The following is a 21,066-nucleotide window of genomic DNA, read 5'->3' as shown; positions in this document are numbered from 1 at the left end:
GTTTTGTGTTTTTTTGTTTTGTTCTGTTTTTGTTTTTAATCCCTATGACACATTGTCTCTTCATGCAGTGTACAGAATTCTAGGTGTCAGAAGAAGTTATGGGGAAATACTGAGTAAGTGTTTCTGGCTCACAGTTATGATTGAGTACATGCATTTTACCTGGTTCGTTTTAGTTGAACCTCTCTGATGTCTTAAACTTCTGAAAGCTTCTTGAGGGTAAGAAGGTGATTTTATTTACCTTTGCATGTATGGGGAAGGATGAAACTTTCTTCTATCCTTCAAAGATCTTTCAGCTGGTCAAAGAATGAAATCTACATGAGAGATTAACAAGACAAAATAACCCCATTTAATTACATACATACATACGTATGGGAACCCCACCTACAGGAGCAGTTCAAAAACAAAAAGGGAAAACGAGGTATATGTGGCTTCCTGAGCTAAGGGGCATCAGAGGGGAGGAAGGTACTGCAGGAGGATAAGAGCAGAGTTTCAGTAATTACACTGTTTGCCCTACCCTGTGGATAGGTCATAAAAAGCTATTTCTGGTGATAACTCACTATGGGCAAGGCCCCTCCTTTAAATTCTTTAAGGGAGAGGGAAGAGTTTCTCTTGGGCCTGTGGGTCTCAATTGCCTTCAGCTGAAAATAATAAACAGGCAACAGTGGGACATCTGGGGAGGCCTGTTCTGAACCCCTTCACATTTCTGTTGAACCCAGAGTCCCCAGCACTTAACAGGCACTCAAATACCTTATGAGTTGGGTATCTAGTTAACTGTTTTCTTATAAAAATTTTCAATTAGTTAAATGAACTTAAGTACGAATTTTAAAATAGTAGATTTAGTGAAGGGTTTGTGTCTCCACAATGTTAGCCTCTTCAGGGACCTGGGATGAGATTTGGTGGGTGGGGGGGTGGTAGGTAATTTCTAGTCCCTCTGAGATGGGCAGGAACTATGTGGTAATATCCTCGAACTCAATCTGCTCTGCCTGGGGACTCCTCCACACCCGAACAGCTCTGTGTCGGGAAAGGACCGCGTGGGAGATAGTCGGGTCTCAGGGCCACCTTTTCACACGTGGGGAGCCACGTTGAACTTCAAAGGAGCGAGTTTACCAGCAAACAAAGGGCGGCGCGGTTGGTCCCGGGACCAGCTGCGGCCGCCTCGGAAGAGCAAGAGAGCCGCAGTGACAAATGGACATTCCGCACACGAGCAGACGGACACCCGATCCGCTGCTCCGGGTGGCCCCACCCGCCGGCTTCAGTTGCCCGGCCTACAACCGGTTCTTCACGCTACCCGAGAGCCACCTCGGGCGCCACAGTTTCAAGAACTTTACCGTCCCTCTCGGGGCGAGGAGCGGGCAGGTGGGGGCCTCTAGGGAATTATTTCACCGGAGTTAGCCGAAGGCCCTTCCCAAGTGAAAGGTGGCCGGCTCTCAAGTCCAATCCCGACCCTCGGGAGCCTCGGAGAAGGTCTGCGGAGCGAGGGCCAGGGGGCAGCGCAGAGCCGGCCAAACGCGAGGAACAAAGGGAGGCTGCGGGCCGGGGAGGATGCTGTGCTCCCCTGCGCCCCACCCAGCCAGCTCGCGGGCGCTACCTCGCCCGCAGGTAGCCTGGCCTTGGGCGCTGCAGGAGGGTGTGTTCGAACGGGGTACACAAAGACTCACTTCCGCGGGGCCAGGCACCCAGACTCCCCTCCCCGACACCCACAGCTCCTTTATATTCCTGCATCCCTGCCGCCTTCGGCGACCTGCGTGCCCGCTGTGTGCCAAGCGCAGTGCCAGGCGGAGCCCATGTAGGTAACCCTTGGGAAACGGGGGCTGGCTGGGGGCGGCGGCTGAGGAGAGGCATGCCTTTTCAGGCAGCTGCGCCGACCACACCGCCCCACGCAGCCCAAGTCAGCAATCTCTCTCCGCCAGAGGCAGGGCTCGGCGCGCCGCCGGGGAGCGCCCCGCCGTGCACCCCGCCTGCGCTGGCCGGCGGGCTGGCCAGCCGGGCCGGGGGCACGGAGAGCGGCCGGTGCAACTTCCCAGTGCCCGGCGTCCGCCCGCTAGGTGAGTCGAGGCCCCGCGGGGGAGGTTGCAGGCAATGGCGGAGGAAGAGGGGGATCAGGATAGGCGGAGGGGGCGCGCGGAGCTCGGGGGCGGGACGCGGCGCAGGCTCCGCGCTGGGGCCAGGCGCCTCCGCCTAGCCTCGCGGCTCCTGACCGCCGTCCCTCCCGCCGTCCGCGCCGCCGGCGCGCTGCCGGGAACAATGAGGCGCGCGGCGCGGAGCCGCCCGGAACCCCACGCCGGCCCCCAGGCCGCGCCACCCGCCCCGCCTGCAGCTGGCGCCCGGCGCCCAGCAGCTTTGACCCTGGAGAGGTGATCCCGCAGGCCTCCCGGGACGGGAGCGCGGGCGCTCCGGGCTCCCGAGGTGGCACTAGGAGGCTGCTTGTTGGAGGCACGGGCGTTCGCGAGCAGGAAGATCTGAGCCGCGCGCTCGGCGTCCGCAACCCCCAAGTTCCGCGGCGCGCGTCGGGCGCCCCCAGCCCGGGGTCTCCGCTCCAGCGGGCGTCCGTGTGAGTGTGGGAGCGCGTGGCGCGCGCGCACGAGCGGCTGCCGGAGAATAAAATGTGACACGCACGTCCCCGACTTCAGCGCCGCGCGGCCGGGGAGCGCCGAGCACCGCGGTGTCCGGCGCTTGGAGGCGCGGCGTCCGGAGAAGGTTGGTGTGGGAGGGCACGGGGGTCGCGAGGTGCGGCGACGTCTTCCTTGGTGCCGCCGCAGCCTGTGCGCTGCTCAGTAGCGAGTTAGACGAGGAGACTGAACTGTGTGGCCGAGACGTTGAGGGTGATTTTGTGGGGGGAAATGGAATTCTTGAGAGAGTGAGCGAACCGGAGAGCTTGCGCTTTGGGGAGAGGTGGACAGGATCGAGCCTCTGTGGTTTGGTTATGATCTTTTATTTTATTTTACTTTGGCTCTGGAGAGCAATCGAGGTTTTTAGTTGTCTGTCTCGACTCCATCCCCATGCAAAACTGCACTTCGTAAAGCTTAAAGTGTGTTCTATTGATTTCTAGTTTTCTGTGCAGAAGGGACCCTGAGGATCCTAAATACTGGGTGTTAAGTCTTATGCACTTGCACGGGGAGAACTGCTTTTGAGTTGTTTGACTTTCCACCGTGTACAGAGAGGATGTTTGATGCATTCTTTGGATACGGAACGCAGCATCCATCGCGTTCGGCTGTGACGATGCTGGGGGACCGAGAGAAGTTACACTCGCGGCTCACACCAAGTGGTGCCTTCTGGAGCCATCAGCATAGCTCTGTTTGGAGAAGCCCTGCTTTCCAGGAATTTAAATGAGACTTTTGTGATCGCCTTCCAGGTCTCTCCTCCCAGTACCCTATTAGTTTGGTCAGGCCCAACTTTCAAAGCTGTTTTATAACCCCAGAAGCACTGTGGGAGAAAAGTAGTGCGTGGCTGGATATTTGTGACCCTATTTTTACTGGTCATGCTGAAAATTGGGCGAGAGGTATACCATATTTCGTCGAAATCTTTGTTTTTCTGTGACGTTGGCGTTCTAATCGCGAAGAGGCTCGCAGATCCTCAGCGCCCCGGACTCTCTGCTGGCGTGAGGATATCCTTGGAGGACTTGCAACATATTTTGTGTTTAAGTACTTTCTGCAGTTTAAAAAAGCCTCATGCGAGTTACTTGACATTTTAATTTTTTGAAATTTTGCCATTTGGAAATAAAATTTGTGACTAATGAAGAATTTCAGTAAACTAAAATACTGTATGTCGTCTTGTTGCAAATTTAGGGTTAACATTTCTTTTAAAAGAAAAAGGGTGTGTGGCCTTGAACCTGTTTTAACCAACTCTCCTTCCCCCATTATGTTCTGAAACCAACAACCAAAATGTTTACAGCACTTGAAGGTTTGTATTTCCTACTAATGCATTAGAAAAACTGTTGATAATGGTGCATGGATATTATGCGGAGAAAATCCTAAAATAATAGATGGATTGCTTTGAATTTTACAGGTGGGTTAAAAAAATGGCACTCAAATATGTAGGAATCCTTGATTCAGTTTTCTCTGTGATTGATAAAAATTGTAGCATTTTACCTTTTTGCTTGGTACAGTCGAGCTTCTGGAGTTTTGAGTTCAGTCTCTTGTCAAGATTGTGATATGTGCCTCAGCTCCTAGTGGAGTTCTGAGCCCCACAGTTTAGAGAGGAGGTGTAGACTGTGGAGAGTTCAGAGGAAGACCACCAGCCTTTGGGGAGTGTATGTGGTGCACAGGATCTAGGAAGTAATAATAAAGGAATGAGGATATTTAGACTGGAGGATTCAAGGCTGAGATAATTTAATATTTGAAAATATGTGAATGGTTTATTATGCAGAGCAAAGCAATCATCTATGCTTGGGTTCTGATGAGGATAATTAAGAGGGAAAGACTTTCCTCTGGGGTGAAGACTTAAGTTGGATCTAGGGACAGATTTGTGGCCAGCCATGGGGGAGATTGGTTAAATGTAGAAGTAGTTGCTGAGAAATTCCTGTAGATACTTGTCTCTGTTTTTGTTTTGTTTTGTTGTTTTTTCCCTGAAGTTCTCCTCTTTCTGAGATGATTTAAGTGTGTGAGTCTCTGATTTATCACTTACAGTACCTGAAATTTTATACTCTAGGCCTGTAATTTATCCAAGCATTTCTCAAGTGCTTAAGTCTTCTCTAAAATGACAAACATTCCTAGGCTTCTGCAGCTTCTGCTTAGGGAAATAAATGATGGGTTCCTTTCCAAAATCTTGGAGCTCTTGTGTCCTTTGAGAAACTTTTAATTAATTTGCAGACACGGTGATTCATTCTTGATATTTTTGAATAAAAATATGCATGATCATGTAGTCTTTTAAAAAATATGCATCTTATCTTTAAGTATGCTTGTTTTCCCTCTTCTGTTATATGATCTTCAATTTAACTGTTTAAATTAAATGAAGTACTTTATTCGACTTGCTTAAATGTCTAAGTGAAAGGTAGTGTTCTCAGAGTAGGTGTGATGTTAAGTTTTGAGTTTTTAAGCCCTGAACGCTCCTCCTTAAAAAAGAGCAGTGGGATGAAATTCACAACTGACTGTAAGAGAAATAATTACATAGAATCAGATACTAATTTTGGAATCAGGAAAGTGCAGGTGTACATTTACAAAGAAATTTGCAGTGTTCTTAACAGGTTGATGCCAAGCCAAGGAGTGTGCTGTAAATGGCCGGTTCCCCTCAGTGGATAAACATCAGACTTCCAATTTAATGAAAACCCTCCTTCCTATTTTTGAGAGGTTTGTTTGTAAACATTATTAAGTACACAGGGCCCAGGCAGAAGCATCAGAGCAACATGGACTTATCATGGCCCTTACCAAATGTCATTCCGATGTGAAATTTCAAGCCTCTCCACCCCAGAACTGATAGGGAACAGTTGCCATTCACAATGCTTGGAAGCCACCTGGCCTGTGGGCAGAATGGCGGCTATGCCTTTAAAGGGTGTGAGGTGGGAAATGGGCAGTCGTAAACTCTGCAGAAGCTGGTGGGTTAGTCCTAGTATCTTCAGTCCTGGACCTGCCACTGGGCGAAAGCCAGGGCTCAGCAGTTGCCCAGCTGCTGTCTTCACTTGGCCCCCTGCAGGTTTCGGGCTGTCCCACAGCACCGAGTACCTCCTGCTGTGTGGACAGAAATGACACCAGTGAAATACTGCTCCTGGGGAGTTTTGTCTGCACAGACTGTCCCATGCCCCCTCCTGGTTTCTGCTGCCCTCTATGGTCTCCTCTAGGAAAGAATTCTGAATTCAAGGCAGACAGTGGCTCTATCAAGCTAGATGGGTGTGAGGGCTGGGTTTGCAATTTTGCACTGGACTTTCTCAGACAGCAGAGTGTCAAGGAAGGCTCTTGGTGGCGCCTCAGACCTGAGCCCCAGAGAGTGCTACCCTTGCAGGGACCAGTGCTGGAGGAAGTCCGGGCCTCCCCAGAGCTCAGTTTTTAGGGCTGTAAAATGTAGACTCTTAGATTTAATCCCCTCCGCAGTGTCTGGTGCTGGCATTCCACGAAGTTGATAATTATATATTCTGGCATACTGAAAAGCTAATTCCAATGCACGAAAGAGAATTAACCTCTACCTACTATGCTGGACATCCTTCAAATACCATATAGCGCAGGGAGGAGTAGTAATTCAAAGACTAATAACAGTGACTGATTGCTCCGCGCAGTTCATCAAAGTACATCTTAGCCACAACCCTGGAACATATTATTAGCATCTTCATTTTATAAGTGAGGAGACTCAGTCTCAGAAAGGTGAAGCACCTTCCTCAGAGTCCTACAGCGAGAAAGTGGCAGAGCCGGGATTTGAACCTGGGTTTGTGTGTCTCCAAAGTCCATGCTGTTAGACTGAGATCCGAGTGTGCAGAGGAAGGGGAATGACTCCTTACGTGGTCGCTGTGTCAGGGCCAGAGAACAGCTGTGACGGTGAGCTTTCACGTGTTCAAACCACAGCCCAGCTTGCTGGACCAGGATAATTGTACTGGATGGAAGAGGGTGGCAGAGGATCCAGGTGGACATAAAACCCATGCATTTACTGGAAGCAGGAAGAGGTTTGAGCTGCAACCTACAAATGACCCTTGAAATTTGGAATTGGACATTCAGTATTAGAATGAAATTCACACTCATATGCAGGGTGTCAGAGCAAGTGAAATTTCCATGGAAAATTTTAAGCTGAGATTTGAGAAAATTATCCTTATGCTTTGAGGTACTGGGTTGGTGAGGAGAGCAAGCTTAGAAAGTAGTCTCTTGGGACATTTAGAAATACATTGGCTAAATTACCAGAGAATACACTGTAAAGAAAAATCCTGCAATATCTTCATGATAGCTTTTGTTTTCAGAAGTTTATAATTCACACATTAAGTTCCACTCTGGGCTGCTTCTGGTGTTTGAGCCTGAGAGGAAAATACTTTATTAAATTTAAAACAATTGGTTTTCCATGTTCAAATTATACAAATTTTTCAAGTAAAGGTACTTGCATGTTGGTGATTATTGTGGTTTCTAAAATTACTTAGCTTTAAATTAAATTTGGAAAGGGTAAATATCTTAGATAATCCAATAACTTTCCTTATTCAGAAATAAATTTGAAAAGTAGCTTCCTTGAAAGTGTAGTTATGACCTTTCTGAAATATAAGTATACTATTATATGCTGAAAACCTCTGACCACAAACGGATAGAAAAAAATACAATTAATATCGGGATTTGTTTTCTAAATGATAGTTAACCCAATTACTATATGGAACTATAGATGCATGATTAAATGAATGAATTTGTTTTTATGGTTTGAAGAAGGATCTTGTGTGTAAATTATATTTTTAAATTGGGGAAACTATATCTCATAAGAAATCCCAATATGAAAAAGAGGACTGTTTTTAAAAAGAACATGTGTTCTCTCTCTCTCTCTCTCTCTCTCTCTCTGTCTCTCTCTCTCTCTGTCTCTCTCTCTCTCACACACACACACACTCAAAAATACAGGAATATGTCCCTGCATTAATATGTTTTTACATTAGCGATTAGGAGTAAGACGTTGAATTAGGATACTTAAGCATTAATTGGGAATCCCAGCTATTTTGTAATAAAATCAGGACTGACCTGACTGAGAGAAGAACATTCTTTTTCCTGTACTATGATTGAGAGAATTGCATGTTTCAAATTACATGTGGCTTGTTGGAAGATATCAAAAATGTTTCAGGTTTAAACTCTACTCTTAATGTAATATAAATAGCATATACGTGAAAAAGCACTTTTATTTGTGTGTATGTAAGTGTGTGTATTTATAAATGTCCTATATGACAATAGCATCTTCAGGATATCTTTGGTGGTTTGCAGAATGACTGAGTCCTGTATTAGTTAGTCGCTGGAATTAAAAGAGATTGAGTCTTCTTACCTGTTTCAGGTCAACCTGAAGTTGGACAAATATTGCAGGTGACAGCCTCTGTGATGGAGAACAGATTAGTATTTGAAGTTGCCTTGAATTGTGTCCTCTAATCACTTTAGACTTTAGATAAAAGAATCAAGACAATAAGCTCCAGAGTTTTATTTTTTTTAAAAGCACTGTACCTTCTAATTTCCAAGGTAATTTTTTGAGCAATTTATGAATAAATGGGAAGCTGACATGTGCAACGTGGTTTACTTTATTAATGATATTTATATATGTGTATATGTGTATATAATGTGTATATAATGTTTATGTAGGTATATAGTTTCCATGTTTCAAAGGGCAGTTTTCCCCCTTTGAGTCACAGTGTAGTGATAAACTATATTCCTCCTTATGTTCAAAATTAGTAGCTGGGAGAATTGAACTAATTAAGTAATTGGCCTGACTCAATACTTGGTATTTTATAATAACATTCAGAGATGCCATTAAATAGATTACATCATTAACTATTTGAGGTGGGAGAGTTTTCGAAATTGACTCGCTAGTAATAGGAAAATGTCTATAATGTGTGGCTTTAATACAATATGATTGCTTTCATAAGGTAAGCCCGAACATTTTTATATTTGCTTCACTCTGCACTTTCCACCACATAATTAAAGCATATCATTACTGTATTATAGTCACACCCCAGTAATACCCCACATACCACTGTTTGATACATACCCAGAAAGAACAGAATGAATTTTTTGGTTTGTGTTTTTTTTTCAATATTTTCATAACTGGTAAACATAGTATTAGATGTAAAAACGAGAAGTGGGTAAAGAAAAGCTTTAGATTGTCTTAAATAATATGCCGCGTTAGGGGTAGTCAGCAGAATCTTAGACCAAGAAAACTTTGTTGTTCCTGGGTATGTATAACCCAGTTATAATATGGAACTCTGTGAGTATAATCAAAGCATGCTATCTATGCATGTCTGACTGGCAAAACTGAACTCACCTTACCCCATATCTCCTCCCCAGGGGGGACCCTGCCAGTTCATTGCCCAAATTAAATCTATCTTAAACTTATCACACCGTGTGGAAGATAAGAGGTGAGTTTATAGTGTAGAAATACATAAAGTCATCTGCATAATGGCAGCACATTTGGTTCGGGAATTACTGGGTCACACTAAATGCTCCCTGTGATCCTGTAGCAAGGGGCAGGAGGTGCTGTCGCCAGGTCCGTACACCACCAGACCCTAGCAGCTTGAGAGGACGACCATTCCTTAGAATTCATTCCTTGCTGAACTAAAATGCATACTTAGGTTGGCTAATTAGCTTTCCAGGGTACATGTTTTTTGTGAACCCCACCTACTCTTTTCTCTGAAGTGAAAATTCAAGCCATGTATGTGGGAAAGGTGGCCATGGAACGGGGTTACAGGAGGGAGGTCATGTGTTTTTGTTTGTTTGCTTCATATTGTTTTTGACATTGCGGGTAGAAAATGGAATGATGATGTCATTCGGTATTTAAGCATTCCCTTTTTTATCCTGTGTAGTCGCTTAGCACATCTTTTTTTCAGAGATAAGGTAAAATCCCCTGGAATGTCAGTTCACGTGTGTGCTCCAAAATGGCATTTCCTTCATTTGGCACTGACAGTTCAAAGGGTAGAGGAAAAACACTGACTGAGTCATGGACTCCGCTGCTTCTGTTGGTCGAGTGGGAGATAAATGTTAAAGTTCCCCAAAGAATCTCACACCACAGCATTTGCTGAACTCTGGGTACTTGGAAGCGGGACATCATGGAGTAAAATAGACCTGGAGCATGTTTTTGTTTTCAGCTTTTTTTTTTTTTAATTCACAGGACTATAGTTACTTTCATGTGACATTATTCTTGTCAGCTACATGTATGCTCACGTATTGGATTTCATCAACCACAAATACAAAAGACAGAGGTGGAACAATGCCCCGAAACCATGTTCTGGGACCTCAGAAGGATGCAAAGAAACAAGCTTAGCTATGCCTAGCTTGCAAATCAAATAGGCCATCAGAGGATTTACTAAACCATAAAGACTTGGTGCACTAGTCAGGAAGAACTGGCCTGCCTCTTTTCCTGCTAGTGCTCAAACCAGAAATGGATGATGACCAAGGGAATTTGGGAGGAGAAAAAAGGTGCATGGAAACATGCCATCCTTACCTCCCCACCCCCTAGCCATCCCTTGTTTGTTTTCCTCCAGAGAGCTCAGAATTTTTATTTTCTTCTCCGTTCGCTCTAAATATGTCTGTTATCAGCCACGTGCTTCTTGTGTCCATGTACGTAGGGAAGAAGCATTGTCACTCTTTCCAAACTTGAGTTTTACTGTGGTTTTGGGCAACAAGTTTAGCTGTCTTGTTTTCTTCAACTATGAGGCTTGACAGTTAAGTTTGTGAACTTGTTCCAATGATGTTGCTAACTTTTTTTTTATATCAGAGGGATTATTCATTATGAATTTGCATCAACTAGGCAAACAATTAACCAAGTTTACTATTTGGAAGTGCTGAAAAGGCTGCATGAAAAAATCAGGTGACCTAAACTTTTCGCCAACAATTCATGACTCTTGCATCAGGACAATGCACCAGCTCACACGGCACTGTCTGTGAGGGAGTTTTTAGCCAGTAAACAAATAACTATTGGAACACCCTATCTACTCACCGATCTGGCCTCAGTGACTTCTTTCTTTACCCGAAGATAAAGGAAATATTGAAAGGAAGACATTTTGATGACATTCAGGACATCGAGGGTAATACGAAGACAGCTCTGATGGTCATTCCAGAAAAAGAGTTCCAAAATTGCTTTGAAAGGAGGACTAGGCACTGGCCTCAGTGCATAGCTTCCTAAGGGGAGTGCTTCAAAGGTGACCATAGTGATATTCAGCAATGAGGTATGTAGCACTTTTTCTAGGGTGAGTTTGCGAACTTAATTGTCAGACCTCATATATTCCTAGACCAGAAAAGTTTATTAGTAAATCCTTTGCTCATGACAACTGTGCACAGGTCATAAATGTAAAGATAAATTTTCATGAACTGAATATACCTGTGTAACCTGGTAGATCAAGAAACAAATATACCAGCATCTCAGAAGCCTCTTTTGGTCCCTGTTCCCCAAAGACATCTATGATTTCTAACAGCACAGTTTTGTGTCATCTGCTTGCATTCAAGTTTAAATAAAATAACCTTTCAACAATTTAGTATCTTTTTCTAGAGTTAAGGCAAAGTTAACCAGGTATAAAATATAGGTTATGCTATTAAAGTAGAGAAGTTTTGTATTCATTCATCATTGAAATTACCATGTTATGTGAAGTATACATTATGCTCTAAATCTTGAAGACATATTTTAAAAGCTGAATATACAACATTTATATGGAAAAAACACTGTAAAAATGAAATTTAACTAATGGAATTTATTTTAATTTGGCCACTTGTAGCCTCTGCACTATGAATTCAGAATAGTTTTTTATTGCAAGTGGACACTGATAGATGGATAATTCTATGAGATATTTTATATAATACACATATAGTTAGACTGTCTTAGAAGATGTTTTTAAGACACTAGCTCATAAAAAAAATTCAGCAGGACATTAAAGATTAAAGTCTTAAGTTCTTTGGAGTTTTTATCCTCGTAGAGAAATTCTATATCGCAATTTGGAAATAATAAAAATCTAAAAATGAAAAATCTAAAAACTCATTCCAGGCTGGCAGTTGCCTGGCCTGTACGTGGAGTACACGCACCGACTTTGAGAGAGGTTTTCACTATACCAAAAACTAAAGTTCAAAAGGAAATGAAGAAAAGCTAGAATGATATTTAAAATCTAATAGAAAGGAAGAGAATAAGAAATGAAAATGTGATTTTAAAAAGGAGAACAGAGAGATTGCTTAATAAAGATCCGATGTACGCAGATTACATCGTATAAATTCAGGGTTTTGCCAACGCCTGGGAAATTGGCTTAAACTCAAAGCCAGATGCCAATGGCAGCAGTTGGTATGGAGCTGCGTACTTGGCAGCCAAAGTTCACACACAGCGTTAAGAGTTTCATGATTCAGTCCCTGTCTGCTGACAAGGAAGCTGCATCTCTTACCTGCTTGTGGAAATGCTGGCTTTTCTACAAATGCCCTTGGTGTGTGCTATTTAAGTAGCTTGGAAATGTGTGATCATGCTTCAGTGCCTGTCCAGAGTCTCTTTCCTGATGGAGACAGTGACATTTACAGTTTCTGGAGGGCAAAGTGTTTCTTGGACTTCAGCTGCTAAGGTTTATCATCTTATTTACAGAAAAGAAAGGAGGGAAGCCCTGCACTATTACTAGCCAAAAGGGCATTTTATATTAGAAATTCATTTTGTAAGACGTCTCCATCCACTCTTGCTCACCTCCTGCACCCCCTTCCATTCTCCATATTGGCAGAGGATCATCTTCCCAAACTCTAACCTTGATCATCTGACAGTCTCCTCCTTGGATGCTCCGGTTGCCCTCCATTGCGTACAAGACACAGCCTGGAATTTTTAGAATTTCATGAGCTTCCTCAGTGGGCCCCAGTTTATTGTCTCCACTTTCCCACTTGCAGGCTCTCCACTTACCATATTAGGCTGAATGGAAGAATAAGTCTGGTTCTTTCTCCCTCGGTCAGCAAGCCTTCCATCACACACGTGCACACGTGCACACACACACAAAATGAGTTAATGGTCTCCTGTGCTAAGCATCATGTCTCCGTTGTTGCATTTACTATTCTGTATTATAACTGTTTACTTTGCTCTCATCCCTGCTCAGCGAGGGTCCTTGCATGCAGCCCGAACACCCTGCGTCTCAGCTGCTGATCTTATCTAGAAGTACTGTGCTTACTAGATACTTGATGAGTGTTTGCTGAATGAATGAAGATAAGAGTCCTATTAGATTAAATGACTACGTCCACTCCCCAACATGATTTCTACTACTAAACGGGAGAGGGAGGATCTTTTCCACCTTTTTTGTCAGGTTGAATTTCCACGTGTGCAGCTCCCCAATTCTAGCTATCCACTTATAAACAGGGCGTTCTGAAGACCAGGGACTGTGGACCAGGAGAACCATTCTGTACCTACATTATCTTTAGAATTGTAGTTAATCACTTGGGAGAGACACATTTACAACAGGTCCTCAAAAACCCTCATGTCGTTCAACATGGATTTGCTATAATGTTGAGGAGATGCCGTCTGAACTTGTTTATGTATCAATTTGCCTGTGGTAAAATTGGCTGAATGGTTTAAGTTTGGCTTACTAACACTGCTAGTACAGAAAGTCCTCACTTAATATCGTCGATAGGTTCCGTGACTTTAAGCGCTTGAAGTCACAGAACCTATCAAAACAAAATTAAACCATTCAGCCTTTTCATTTTTATGTTACTTGTAATTCTCACAGAGGAAACCTGAAATTCACATTTCTTTCAATAATTATTACAGATGTGGTCGGGAATCTTTGTTCCTATTTTGAACAAAGCATTCAGAAGTGAGGGACACAGGTATTTGGTTAAGTAATTAGTAAATAAATTAGGTAGGACCTGTCTAGGGAGATTTTATAAAAGCACATCATCTGGGATTTGTAAATGTATCAAATTCTTACAGAGCTACATACATTTTCAGTGCCCGGTGTGATCACAAAGGCCGCTCCACAGCAAAGGGGCCCAGCAGCATTTCGTTGTGCTATACGTTTTCCTACCTGCCCAAGAGTCATCTGTGAATACCATAGATATTAAAATTTGGAAAGGTCCTTCTAGACCAGGGAAGGTATATATGGCAAGGTCTTGACCCTGAGTTCAATCCAGCCAGGTGTAGGTGGGGAAACTAACATACACATTTAGTGGAAAACCTGGGGAAGAAGCTGTGCTGTGCCCGCAGTGTGTCTGATGTGTGGCGGTGACCTCATTCTGCCAATGCACCCTGCAGGAGACAGCCGCCAGGGCTGAGGTACGCCTTCCAAGGACAGAGGGTCAGCGTGTCCTTGGGGTCATTAGAATTTATGAGGAACTTTGTGTATTTTCAAAGTATCTTCCTGGACTCCCATCCTCTTGAGGGCTGAGCACTTGGTATTTCTCTCCCCAGGATCTGAGAGAGGGTTGTTTTAAATTTTGCACTTTCCCAAAGGGTCAAATTAGAGATGGGGCATGCCTAGCATGTGTCAGTTAGTTAAAGGGACATTTTCCCTTCCTCTGAACCGATGGTAGAATTAAAATTAAAGAAAATGTTACCAGTGATTGACCTTAGGAACCTTTAGTGATTCTCAGTGGTAAGTGGAACATTGCAGGAATTTAATGAAAGCATGCAGAGTTCAGATATATATACATGGAGCATTTAAAAAACAGATATCATTGCTCCATTTACATATGCATAAGATACCAGGGACAGCTTTGGAGTCAAGAGAGTACCTAAGTGGGGATTTCTTCTCACCTGTGGAAAGAAATTGAAATCCCTTCATAACCAACGTAAGTGGATTTTAATGACTTCATGTGTGTTGGCTATTAGCAGTTGTCTGGCACTCGGACAGGTCTTCTGTCTGGTCACCCATCCCCTCCCCCAGTTACGGGTAATCTCCACTCAGCACAGACTCAGATCTGCCCCTGGATTCACACACCAGGCAAAGGAAACTCTTTAAGTAAGAAGATTCGGTCCTCTGTGAGAAGTCTGTCTTGGGTCCCAGGGCATCGGTGTTGCTAATACTTAAAGTAATATATTACATTTTGATAATCTGCAAAAATTATTTCATTTTTCTTAATGACCTTACATCTCTGCATGTCCCCAAGCCCTTTTAATTTTCGTTATGAGTCCTGCTATGCCAGCTTAATAAGGTTTGCATTGTCGGTTGGTTTTTCTGCACTTTTTAATTATTCTGTCCCAGACAAGGTTTTCGATAACTGGACGTGGTTTGAAAATTCTCTTACTGTTTTTGGAATTCTGGTGCCAGCCAGGAAGGCCTAACCCTGTGATAAAACCAACCCACCAACTTATGTTATGAGTTCAGGAAACTCATAACCACTAGATATGGGCATGGATATTCCGATGGATCCCAAGTTTTCAGGAGGGTGGGAAACTTGGCCTGGGCCTTGGCAATAATGTTTTGCTCGTTTATTTCTTTGGTTTTCTTTTCTTTGCCTGCATTAAACTCCTTGAAGGCTTACTCTCAGGCTGTGAGCCTCAAAGTAAACAGAATTCTGTGGCTTCCTAGAAACTGGTCATAAATTGTATGGATCTAACAAGAAGTCCTGCATTTACCTTGTTTACAGTTCATAAATATCTGAAATACTTGGAGATTTTAACTTTGCAGGCCCTCTTAGTGAATTACTATTAAACATTCAGTTTGAACACCAAAATAATTGTCTTTATTCTTCTTTTTAGAAAGACAAGCCTTCTCTCGGTGCCCCTGGGAGGGAAGCCTAGCATCCTACCTGAGTCATATACATAATGTCTTCAGCTCTCTCATGTGCAAATGAAATGTGGGGAAGATCTCGCTGTGCGGTGATTGGAAACATTTCTTGTCCAAACCGTGGCTGAGTGCAGTGATACCAGGTGATTGTGCAGAGCTGGCTCTCCCTGCCCTTCTCTCATGGGCCATTTTGCAGACAGGTGTCTGAGCAGTCTCCCCAGGCAAGCTCCCTGTATTGCTGGGCCCACCAGGAAAAGTGCAGCATGGCTCAGGACAGAGGTATGCCTGAATATAGTCTTCACAAATACATAAATGTCAGGAAAGCTGTCTCCCAGGCTCAAAGGTCAGGGGCCTCCTGGCTGAGCCCTCTGCTCAGTGCTGCCACATGTCAGAAAGGGGTGGGGCGCTGGGGTGGGGGGAGCAGGGATCCCTTCAGGGGTCTTGGAGCTTCACTCTCAGCCTCTGATCCCTGCATTGCTGAGTGTACCCCTCAGCTATCAGTCAAGTTAATGAGAAGGGCTTAAAAGCAAACAAATCCTTTCTTACTCCCCCAGGGTTCTTCAATATTCTGGAAGGTTCTGACTGACAGCTTTCAAGGCCCCACTTCTGTCCAGAGAGCCCAGGCAGAAGGTGGGGGCTTCTGCACGTTGTAACCTGTCAGTTTCTCCCCTCCCTGACCTAGAAAACAGAGTGGGGGTCCCTCTTCCCCTCATCTCAGCAGGCATCCTAGGACAGGAACAGTTCTCATTGTTTGGGGGCTTCTGAAGGGAAAGATGAAAGGATTAAATGAATTATGTTTTCTCTGTGCTGGAGGAAACGAGCAAAGGAGCCCGAGTTTGCTTTTTCCCCGGAATGGCCAAGTGGAAGAGGTATAGCTCTGTGTCCAAAAGAGGGTGCCAGAGGTCCCAGGGCCATTCCCCTTGCTCACTGGCTGCACCTGCCTGAAAGGTGCCCTCCCAAATGGCACATTCTAGTATGTCCGGAGCCTGCAGCACTGCTTGTATCTCCTGGAGTACTTGTCTTGTGCTTATGAATGTTCTGGTTACCACCCCCAAATCCTCCCCAACCACTCCCCCCAAAATTCTTAGGTCTGGGAGCTTATCTAGTTTACCTCTGTGTCCCCAGGGGCTGGCAAATTCCTTCCATAGATATGTGTTGAATGAAAGAAACTTCTTTCGTCATTTGTGGCAGCTGAGCAATGGATGGCCACCCATCTACTTTTTATTTTGCTACTAACTTATCGCAAAATGTAATAGCATTCCCTCAACAAATAATGTGTTTAATAGGGAGGTTTTTTGTTTTCGTTTTTATTGCACTCTCTTATTCATGTGTTTCAGCCATAATTAACATAAGTAGAAGAAGAAACTTATAGAAGAAAGGTGTACATTCTGAGATTAGAAATTTCCTTCCTATGAAGAGAGACAAAATAGATTATTACAATTGCTGCTTAAGCCTCCAAACTCTACATTGATGCTGGATTGATGACATTTGGTTTATTCTATTGGATTCTCTCCTCGCCTTTCTTCAGCTTCTAGTCTCTCATCTCTTTCTCCGACACATGTCAGTACGTGAGCACTCATGGCAAGGACCCTTCAAGATTAACTGGAGGTTTTCCCGACAGTTGTCTTTGCTTTGGGCCTTGTATACGGATATTTAGTTTATTAGGTCAGGCTCTAAAAATGTATGACCTATGAAAAGTTTATTTTCAGTGTAACTGGGATCAGAATTGGACCTTAAAGCTGAAATCCGTATGTCCCTGAGGTGCACGGTATGTGAAAGCTCTTTGTAAACTATAGAGGGTGGCCTGAGAAGGAACATGCAGTCTGGAGTCAACAGATTAAGTCGCGAATTCCAGGGCCTCCACGTTAGAGGGATTTGTGTGAGTTATTCTTTCCCTTTTCCCCCACTTTTCTAAAAATTAAGACTTTTAGAGTGGTTTTAGGTTCACAGCACAATTGAGCAGAACGTACATTGATTCCCCACAGCCCCCTGCCCCCACCCCATGTGCACAGGCTCCCCACTAAAAACATCCCCCACCCGGGGGTACATTTGGTACGATCCACGCGCCTACATTGACACATCATCACCCAAAGTCTATAGTTTACGTTGAGATTGACTCTTGGTGGTGTATGTTGTACGGGGTTGCACAAATGTGTAGTTCTGTGTATCCATCACTGAAGTATCACACAGACTATTTTCACTGCCCTAAAAATCCACCTATTCATTCTTCCCCCAACCCCTCCTGCAGCCACTGGTCTTTTACTGTCCCAATAGTTCAGCCTTTTCCAGAAGGTCATATGGCTGGAATCATACAGTATGTAACCTTTTCAGACTGGCTTGTTTCACTTGGTGACATGTGTTTCAGTTTCCTCCATGTCTCTTCATGGCTTCATAGCTCATTTCCTTTTAGCGCGGAGGAGTATTTCATTCTCCTAACTTGATCTCTTGATGCCCCGTAGTTCATTTATGCATTCGTCTACTGAAGGACATCTCAGTTGCTTCCAAATTTTGGCAGTTGTGAATAAAGCTGCTATAGATACCCGTGTGCAAGCTTTTGTGAGGACATGAGTTTTCAACTCCTTTGGATAAATATCAAAGAGCATGATTGCTGGGTCATAATGGTAAGACCGTGTTTAGTTTTGTAAAAAACCGACAAACTGTCTTCCAAAGTGGCTGCCCCATTTTGCATTCTCACCAGCACTGAAACGAGAGTTCTTGTTACTCTACATCTTGGCCAGTCTTTGGTGGTATCCGTGTTCCGAATTTTGGGCCTTCTAAGAGGTGTGTGGTGATATCTCATGGTTATTTTAGTTTCCATCTTCCTGATGATGTATGATGTGGAGCACCATTTCATATGCATGTTTGTACCATCTGTATATCTGCTTTGACAAGGCGACTGTTAAGCTCCTTAGCCCATTTTTTTAATCAGGTCCTTATTGTTGAGTTTTAAGAGTTTGTACATTTTCAAAAACAGTCCTTTACAAGGTGTGTCTTATGTAATTGTTTTCTTCAGTCTGTAGCTTGTTTTCTCATTCTCTTGACATTGTCTTTCAGAGAAAAATTTGTAATTTTAATGAAGCCCAGCTTATCAGTTATTTCTTTCACGAACTATATCTAAAAAGTCTTCGCCAGACGCAAAGTCATCTAGGTTTTCTCCTATGGTATCTTTGTTAAACATACATTTTAACTTCCAGGCTGAATGTCTTTTTGAAAGAAAGGGTTTATTAGGCCGTTACTAGCAAGAAAAAGACCAGATCCTGGGGCAAGAAGTGTCAAACCCCAGGCAGCATGGGTATGTGGAAAAGACCAGCACGTCCGCCATCCTGGAGTTGGAGAGAAGTTTTATACATCAAGTAGAGGGGAGACAGATGTAAGTTGTTTGGAAAGAATTAACATCATCTATAGATAAAAGGGTGGGAGAAGGTGAAGTGGACGGGGCTAGTTGTGGGTAAGTGCAGTCTGTAAGGAAGAAGTGTTTGCTTTTTTGGATTGGTTGTTGGCAACAGTGTGGAAAGTTCATGTGTAAGCAAGAAGTGGAGGTGCCCAGGGTGCACTGGTGCCTGGCTCCTCTCTTTAGATAATGGTGGAAATAGTCACCTGGGTGTTAATCCCAAATTCCAACAGACATACAGGAATGTGAATTGTCTTTTGTTAGCTGGTCACAGCTATTAACAGGTTAACTGTTCTATGGCTTTTTCTCATTCCAGTGGGTGTCGTTTAATTTAGAACACCTCAGAGATTTTTCTTGTCATCTTCTAGGAATCTTATAATTTTCTGTTTTACATTTAGGTCTGTGATTTTTTCTACTTTTTGTCCTGACAAAATGGGGAAAACTAACCATATTCAAGCCTTTAGTTTCCTCCTCTGTAAAGAGAGAGTAAATGATCTGGTTCTTTTTTGACAAACAGTATTTTTAAATGCCAACTCCTCATCTGTACTGGGCTCAGGGTGGCTTTTGTAGCTATTATTATTAGAACACAATACAAGAATCAGAGAACATGAAATTGGCTGCATGTCTAGCAAATTTTTTTTGACTCTTCCTTTGAGCAGTCCTCGTCAATATTTTAGTGTTTGTTTGCTGGTACTTACCTTCTTCTATAACACCGTATTCTTTGAAGTGACTTGTGGTTGGTATATTTACAACCCAGGAGATCCTGAGAGCGCACAAAGGTTGTGGGGTGAAAATTCCCTGACCTCGAGTCCTCTTCGGAATCAAGCACACAGAATTTTAATCGGCTGCTTCTAGTCCATGTTCGGGGTTCAGCTGAACAAGCCCTCTTTGAAACGCAGTGAGCCAAAGGCTCATTTCAGTCTGGCTTCCTTCCTGGCCAGCCCATCCTCTAAAAGATTATACCTGCCATGAAATACAACCTCTGGTTATAGAGGTAATTAAGTATCGGGGGGCAAGAAGCTGAAAGACATCGGACTTACATAAAACTCATCCTTTATTTCCTTTTAGTAGGCTTCCTACAAATGACTGAGCCATCTTTGTCTCTAAAATTGTAGGCTTTCCTGATACACTGTTGAGGAACAGAGTGAAGATTTCCTCAGAGAATGGAGAACACACAGCTTAAATGATTGAGAAAAAACAAGAAAAAAGAAAAACCAAGAAATGCTAAAGGGAATAGACAATTAATTGTCAAGTGTCTAGATCACTAACAGTAGAATAATGACAAAATTGTTCTGAAACTTTGGGAGCCCTGTTGCTTTTAATGAAAGCTTGAATCAGACAGTATCAAAGCAAAGACACTGTGCAGTCAGCCTAGGTTCAGATACTGATTCTGCCACTTACAGGCTGTGTGACATCCAGGACTGGCTGAAGAACCTCAGGCCAGATTAAAATGTGGGCCCCTTATTGAAAAGCCAGGGGAAAAAATACCCTTCATGACACTAAAACCAAACACATTTTCTTTCTCTTCCCTTTCTTCTCTCTTGTCAAGGTGTTCTTAATGTTGTTCTAAGAAAAATTAAAATTATGAGCGTGCATTTTACTATTCATCTGTATATTGTGCTATGTCAGTTTTAAATGCAAATAAAAGAGCATTTAACTCCTATGCAGAATCCCCGAAATTACACAATGTGTACATTGTAACTGGCACGAGCCTACCAGGTTCTGATAATTAAGTTGGCAAACTTGTTGCAATGACGTTCCTAACCGTTTTTGATATCAGAGGGATTATTCATTATGAATTTGTACCAACTGGACAAACAGTTAACCAAGTCTACTATTTGGAAGTGCTGAAAAGGCTGCGTGAAAAAGTTAGACGACCTGAACTTTTCGCCAACAATTCATGGCTCTTGCATCACGACAATGCACCAGCTCACACGGCACCACCTGTGAGGGAGTTTTTAGCCAGTAAACAAATAACTGTATTGGAACACCCTCCCTACTCACCTGATCTGGCCTCCAGTGACTTCTTTCTTTACTCAAAGATAAAGGAAATATTGAAAGGAAGACATTTTGATGACGTTCAGGACATCAAGGATAATATCGATGACAGCTCTGATGGCCATTCTGGAAAGAGTTCCAAAATTGCTTTGAAGGGTGGGCTAGGCACTGGTATCAGTGCATAGCTTCTCGAGGGGAGTACTTCGAAGGTGACCATAGTGATATTCAGCAGTGAGGTGTGTAGCACTTTTTCTAGGATGAGTTCATGAACTTAATTGTCAGACCCCGTATGTCGAGGTCCTAGTGATGTCTAATGGGTTCTTGACTTCACGGAGCCTCTGTTTCCTCATCATCAAGTTGAGGCAGTCCT

The 21,066-nt window shown here is 43.5% G+C and overlaps 1 protein-coding gene across 4 annotated transcripts in view; it reads left to right on the top strand.

The window, feature by feature from the left end:
• Positions 1-1,578: 1,578 nt before the first annotated feature.
• Positions 1,579-21,066, top strand: part of ST6GAL2 (ST6 beta-galactoside alpha-2,6-sialyltransferase 2) — a 70,559-nt gene continuing 51,071 nt past the window's right edge. The window contains exon 1 of one of the 4 annotated variants that reach the window (XM_033102381.1): positions 1,579-1,599. The gene's annotated coding sequence lies outside the window, so the exon portion shown is untranslated. Of the gene's footprint in view, positions 1,600-1,683; positions 1,787-1,927; positions 2,046-2,284; positions 2,698-21,066 lie in introns of those variants that run through there. The other 3 variants (XM_033102378.1, XM_033102380.1, XM_033102377.1) reach the window with 3 other exon arrangements.

The sequence above is a fragment of the Rhinolophus ferrumequinum genome, unplaced genomic scaffold (assembly GCF_004115265.2).
Source record: "Rhinolophus ferrumequinum isolate MPI-CBG mRhiFer1 unplaced genomic scaffold, mRhiFer1_v1.p scaffold_87_arrow_ctg1_1, whole genome shotgun sequence".
Classification (NCBI taxonomy): Eukaryota; Metazoa; Chordata; class Mammalia; order Chiroptera; family Rhinolophidae; genus Rhinolophus; species Rhinolophus ferrumequinum.
The sequence above is the reverse complement of the archived record's forward strand: the minus strand, read 5'-3'. Positions and strand labels throughout refer to the sequence as shown.